The sequence below is a fragment of the Triticum dicoccoides genome, chromosome 4B, assembly GCF_002162155.2.
Source record: "Triticum dicoccoides isolate Atlit2015 ecotype Zavitan chromosome 4B, WEW_v2.0, whole genome shotgun sequence".
Taxonomy (NCBI): Eukaryota; Viridiplantae; Streptophyta; class Magnoliopsida; order Poales; family Poaceae; genus Triticum; species Triticum dicoccoides.
Genome location: NC_041387.1, coordinates 425,746,984 through 425,753,713, shown reverse-complemented (window position 1 = coordinate 425,753,713; position 6,730 = coordinate 425,746,984).

Genomic DNA, 6,730 nt, shown 5'->3' with positions numbered 1-6,730 from the left:
GATAGGACATTGTCAATCCATTTGTTGTTGGCATCGTAAAAGGACCGGTGAACAGTCAAGTTAGCTTCTTCTGCCAATTGACTCGCCAAAGGACGCATCACCCTTGTCACATTTTTGAGGGCTTCGTTATCAAACTCTGCCCCGTTTTCTTGTTCACTAGGGAAGCCCTTGGCGATATCAACCGGATCCAGGTCAGCTATCCATGCCTTGGCTTGAGTAAGTGCCAACAAAGCACTAGCCCTGGCAGCAGATCGCTTCATCTCTTCTATCTGTGCTGGCGTCATGGATAACCTTGCTAGAGTGTCCTTGATCAATGTTGGGGCCGGATTGTTGTACAAGGCTGCACAGATAACCCGTTGGGCACCGGTATACAGTTGTTCAATCAGAGTATATGCTGCCTTCAGCTCCATCCGCATGTCAGAGCCCAAATGAGAAATGCGGCCACCTACAATGGTTTAAGAATTTCATGTTAAACCGGCACTTTACAAAGATGGTCATCAAAGAAGCCTTGGCAAGAGTACTTACCAAATAATGCAGAAGTCATGGCATTCACTTGGCGCTTCAACCAAGTTAGCTCTTCCGCCACCGGTTTAAGCGCTGATTCGACGTCTTCCGCCCGCTTCAGCAATGCATTCTTCTCAGTCTCCCAGTTGACACGCTCTGTCTTGAACCCTTCTTTAAGTTGCTCCATGGCTACTAAAGCGGTTTTGAGCTCATCCTTGGCCTTGGAAGTTTCCGCTTGTTGGGACTTGATGTTTTCTTGAAGATCAGCAATTTGAGAGCCTTGGTGATTTATATCACCCTGTCACAATCAGAGGAGGAGCATGTAAATAATTTACCAAAAAAAGTCCCAAGCATATAACAAGTTATACACTTGGCACTTGGGGGCTAATGCGGATTGCTTCTTTACTACTGGTTGTTTGAAGTCCCAAGGATCAATACAAGTTTTAATCTTGGCACTTGGGGGCTAATGTGTGTTTGACCAGGAAAATACACAAGTAAGGAAAATCAACAAAGTGCAGTATGGAATATAAAAGTCCCGGTTTGTCTTTACACAACAAACCGGCCCTTGGGGGCTACTAAGTTGAAGTGTTCTTTCTATTAAAGTCCCGGTTTATCTTCCAGAGATATACCGGCCCTTGGGGGCTACAATATAATGAATGTAAAGAATTAAGATGAAGATGTTTTGAAGATTACCTCATAACGTTCCTTCATCAGATTCACCAAACCGGCTTCATATTCTCAGCTGGTGTAAAGCCGGTTCAAGAATCCGGAATGAAGCTCTTGCGCAGAAAGATTAACATAGCTTGACAAGTCGGTCTTCCCTTTCCCTTTGCCCATAGCTGCAAATTCATCCTTGGCAGTATGCTTCGATAAAGCAACTAGATTGCCTGGGGCGGTATAAGCAGTACCAGTGACAACAACATCATCATGTTTGGCTGGGCTCGGTGGATTGACAGTGTCTTTGGCTGGGCTTCGCGGTTTGGCAGCAGGGCTTGGCGAATTGCCAGTGGGACTTGGCGGATTAGCAGCCGAACCCAGCGGATCAGCAACTGGACTTGGAGGCGTGGCATGTGGACTTGATGTTCCAACATGTGTGTCCGGGTCAGCCTCTGGCGGATTAGCATCAGTAGCTGGGTCTTGCGGGGCAGATTCATCCAGGACAATATCAGGATTTTCACCAGCATTGTCTGGGGTCTTCTCCGGTTCAACATCGTCAGTGGGGCCACTGGTCTTGGCTTTCTTGCTCAATCGGGCCTTGGCACTACAAACATCAATGTAAGGATTAGTATGATAAACCGACACATGAAGAAACAAACCAAAAAGCAGCACGCTTACCCAACGACAGTCTTGAGGGGAGGAAGCTGAGTGGTTGATGAACCGCCGGACGAGTTGGAAGACACCTGGTAATTCGGATCAGACGGATTAAGTGGGTATCGGAAGAAACCCTTCAAAGGATAATGTTTTTCGGGAGAACAAATAACCTCTGGGCGACGCTTCCGGGTTGGTGTATCCAGTAAACCGGAAGAGGTGACTTGCTGGCCACTGTGTCGGGTTGTGCGACGCCCTTCAGGCTGCTGTGTCTTCAAAGAAAATTGTGGATCCAAATGAGCAAGTGGGTGAGAGCGTTTTACTTTCCGAACTGCACGATGAAATCTTTGAACCGGCACAAGATCTGAATCAGAGGAAAGAGAGATTACCTCAACATGGTCCACACGGCTGACCTCCACATCATCCTGATAATAGTCATTGTTAATAAGATGTATGAAAAAGTAGCCAAGGGAGTCAAGTTCTACCTCTTGATCCGAATCTTCAATGTCTTCGGGCGGATCAGCAGCTTCGCCGGTCTTCTTATTGGCTGCTTTCTTGATAGCTTTGCTCTTGGCACGAGGAGCTCTTGCCGGTTTATCTGAAGCCTTCCTTTTCCAAAAGGAGCTATTGGCCTGGAAAATTAAACAAAGGATTATTGGAACAAATGTTAAAGCGGAGGCAGATCAAGAAAGTACAAGGTTAAAATCTTACTGCTGGCGGTTTGTTGGTGGCGTAAAAGGGAGCCAGCCCGGTTTGACTGCATGTGGCGATTGGTTCGTCTAACATCTTCTTCACAGATTCGGTAATTTCATCATCAGTCATTTCTATTTCATTGAACCGTTGAGGGTCCTTGGCGTTGCCGGTATACTCATGCATTAATCCGGAGCGGCGACTTAAGGGCAGGATGTGCCATTTAACCCAACAGCGAATGAGATCAACACCAGTCAAACCATTGGCCAAGAGAGCCCGGAGATTGGCGAGTTGAGGTGCATAAGTCTGTTGTTCCTTGGCAGTTAATCGACGAGGTAACGGGTGGCCGTTGCTAAGCTGGTGAGGGCGGTAACCCGACAAAGGATTTTCTTCAGCAGGGGCTGTGTTCTAACAATAAAACCAAGTTTGGTTCCAGTCTTTGGGATGACTGTGGTGTGATGCATGTGGGAAATCAACTTCTTTCCTCTTCTGGATTGATACCCCGCCAAGTTCCATGTTAGGACCATCAGAAAACTCAGTTTGGCGGTTTAGATGAAAAAATATCCCGGAAGAGCTCAACAGATGGTTCTTCTTGAAGGTATACTTCACAAAATACTTGAAAATTGCATATATTTGATACAGAATTTGGTCCAATATCCTGTGGATGGATTGAAAGCTCGCAAGGACATCCCAGAATTTTTTTTATCCGGGAGGACTGAAGCCCCGGTCTAGATGCTGCATAAAAACAATAACTTTGCCATGTTGAGGCTCAGGAGGGCACTCAGGGCCAGGAACTTGCCAGTGAAGGACATTTTTTGAAGCTAAAGCGCCCGTTACAATACATCCGTTGATTTGCGTTTCCGTGATCCGAGATGGAACCCAGTTGCAAGAAGTGAATTGCTTAGTCATCTGGGAAACAAACTGTAAAGGGAAAAATGAAGGCCGGTTTATGACAGTTGGTTGGTGTGTACTAATCGGTGTTAAACCGGTGAATTTGATGAAGGTGTATAGGTAAGTTAAACCGGAGTTTATTATTCAAGAACAAGACGGCGGTTTAAGTGAGGGCTAATGACATATGGCGGATTACCAACTACTAAGGTTTAAACCGCCCTTAGGTGAAGGAGCCAGAGATGAAAATCTACTAAGTGTTGATAGAAACAGGTTTCACACAATGATGAAATTTATTTGGATCTACCATGCTTCAATAAAGAAATTTTTTTGTGACCTATAAATGGCGTTAAGTAGAACAGAGAAGGTCGTATGTTCTACTGAGGATTCTTTACAAAGAAGGAAGATCTACTAGTACTGAAAATGGACTCGGAGCAACTACTGCACGAGATCTACGCTACTGATTGGATCAAAGAAACTATGGCAGAAGCAAAATATGAAGAACTGGGATGAACACTTATGAACACGGATGAACTCGTTAACCCTAGCACAGATCTAAAGATGCGGGAAAGGGAAAACTTACCTGTGCAGATCTACTGCAAAGGGGTGCCGCGAAACTCTGGTTCGATTCAGGGTGATGCAGCGGCCGGAGACGAAGACGACGGTGCGCTCTGTGGCGGCGGTAGAGCTCGAGCTGTAGGAGTTCGCGAGAGGAAGAAGAAGAGGCAAGGGGAAAGAATGGAAAGACCCGTTGACTTTATTTATAAAGAGAAAGGGATAAGTGGCAGGCGCAAGAATCGAGGAGCCTGAAGCGGCAAAGAGGGCGCGCCTATCGCCTCGATTTTCGGGATACAATTAATGAAGGGAATCTTTTTAATCTTTTTATATAGAGATGATGTCATGATGGTCCATTGCTGTGTCCAGAGGATCACGTCACGGCGGTTTAACATAGTTTACAGGAGAAGGCAACATGGCGGTTTACAAGAATATAAGGAGATGTTCACAAGATTTCTTTAAGTATTGAAGATTGACATGAACAGGTTCAAATCAATCTGGGGCCTAATGTTGGGGATATAACTATTGACTGTAAACCGGCTAGGAGGGCCCGGTTCACCCTCAACTATATTGAAGCCCACGAAGATCCAGAAGATGGCGTTTTATTGATGAAGTTTAGAGGCCCGGATCCCAAAGGCGGATTAGGGACCATAGTGGTAAACCGCCATGGTTATGTAACTTGTGTTGTAAGTTAGGAAAGGAGAGACCGATCCGGACACTTGTATGAGTCGGCCTCGGGACTCTGTAGACCGACCGGGCGTCAACCTATGTATATAAAGGGACGACCCGGCGGCGGTTCAGGAACAAGAAACAACAACTCGAGACTCAGGAAAAGCATATTTGCTCCCTGGTCGTCGAAACCCAATCAATCCCATCACAACTAGACGTAGGCTTTTACCTTCATCGAAGGGGCCGAACTAGTATAAACTCCCGTGTCCCTTGTCCGGTTTAACCCCTTCAAGCTAACCCGTTGCGATGGCTCTGCGACTAAGTCCTTCTATGAGGACATCTGACGTGTTAATTCCACGACAGGGTGGTGTGTGTCGGTGAGCGGAGGTTTTAGCGAGTGACTGGTGTGTGTGGAGGGGGGGGGTTAAGGTGGTGTTTGAGGAAATACCACGGCAACTGATTATTTTACTAGGGGGAGTAATAAGGCGGGGCTACTAAAAATTTGGATCAAGGGCGAGCAGATATTTTTGAGATTGCGAGGGATGCAGAGGCGGGAGTATTTGGGGAGCGAGCTAGTGTGCTTGACACGCCGGCTATGGACTGTAGCCGACACACCTTCTCGCGTAAGCCATAGGCTTACTATACACCGATGGTGCTCCAGGATATTTTGTACTGCATCTCACACGGTTGGTGATAATAAGCTATGTGGGATCTACTTGATTTTTCATTTTGATTTGAATTACATAATGGGGTCACATCGGCCTTGGATGGTGTTTGAATTGCTAGACCTTTTATCTGCAGTGAACATGCAACTATATGTGTGTCGTACAAAAATTGTAATTATTCAGGGTTCGTTTGGAAATTTTATACATTAAATTTGTTTTCTAACCATTTCAAGAGCACAATTCAAAATTAAAGCACATGCTCTAGTCCATAAAAACGGGTTGCAAAATCAAATGTTTGTCCTTGGTTGCAAGCTTAGGTCACATGCAAGAAATGAGAGTGAATGTCAAACACCTTGACACTATCGCTCGGCCACTAACATTGAGATACATGGTTTTAAAATTCTAGTAAATTGAAAACTCGGCTAAAATTCATGAAACTTGACATGATATCATGTAACGGCATCGACATGCCATGGTAAAAATATTTTCCCATTTGGGGCAGGTTTGGCTATAATCTTCTCGCAAACCGGAGCTTCTCTCACAATAAGCCAGATGGTTTCGGTAGGCAATGTGCCACCTTGGGGGAAAATGATATATGTTGCCTCTTATTACTTTCTAAAATTTTCTCGTATCAACATAGAACAACACGAGTGTTGTGTCATTTTTTGGGATTTTTTGGGGTTCACTTGGATATTTTTATACTTTAACTGATTTTCTATGCATTCATGTGCATAATTCAAATTTGAACTACATGCACATGCTCCAGTGCATATAAAGTGGTTCAAAATTGGAATGTGTGTCCTTGGTTACATTCTTAAGTCCCATGCAAGAAATGAGAATGAATGTGAAACACCTTGCCACCGTCGCTAGGCTGCTAACATTGAGATACATGGTTTTTAAATTCTAGTAAGTCGAAAACGCGTTTGAAATTTGTGAATCTTGACACGCTAGCATGGAACGGCATCAACATGCAGTGGTAAAAATATTGTCCCATTTGGGGCAGGTTGGGGTATATAAGCTTCTCACAAACCAGAGCTTCTCACAACAAGCCGCATGGTTACGGTAGGGAATGTTTCACCTTTATGGATGAAATGATATCCATTGCCTCTTCTTGATTTCAATTTTATTTCTAGTGACAACATAGAACAACATGAGTGTTGTGTTACTTTTAGGATTTTTTCGGGTTTCGTTTGGACATTTTTATACACTAATTGAGTTTTCAATGCATTTATGTGCATAATTCAAATTTGAACTCCAAGCACATGCTCTAGTGCATAATAATTGGTTGAAAATTCAAATCCGTGTCCTTGGTTGCATGCTTAGGTCTCGTGCAAGAAATGTGAATGAATGTCAAACACCCTGCCACCGTCACTCGGCCGCAAACATTGAGATACCTGCTTTTTAAATTATAGTAAATCCAAAACTCTTCTGAAATTCATGAAACTTGGCAT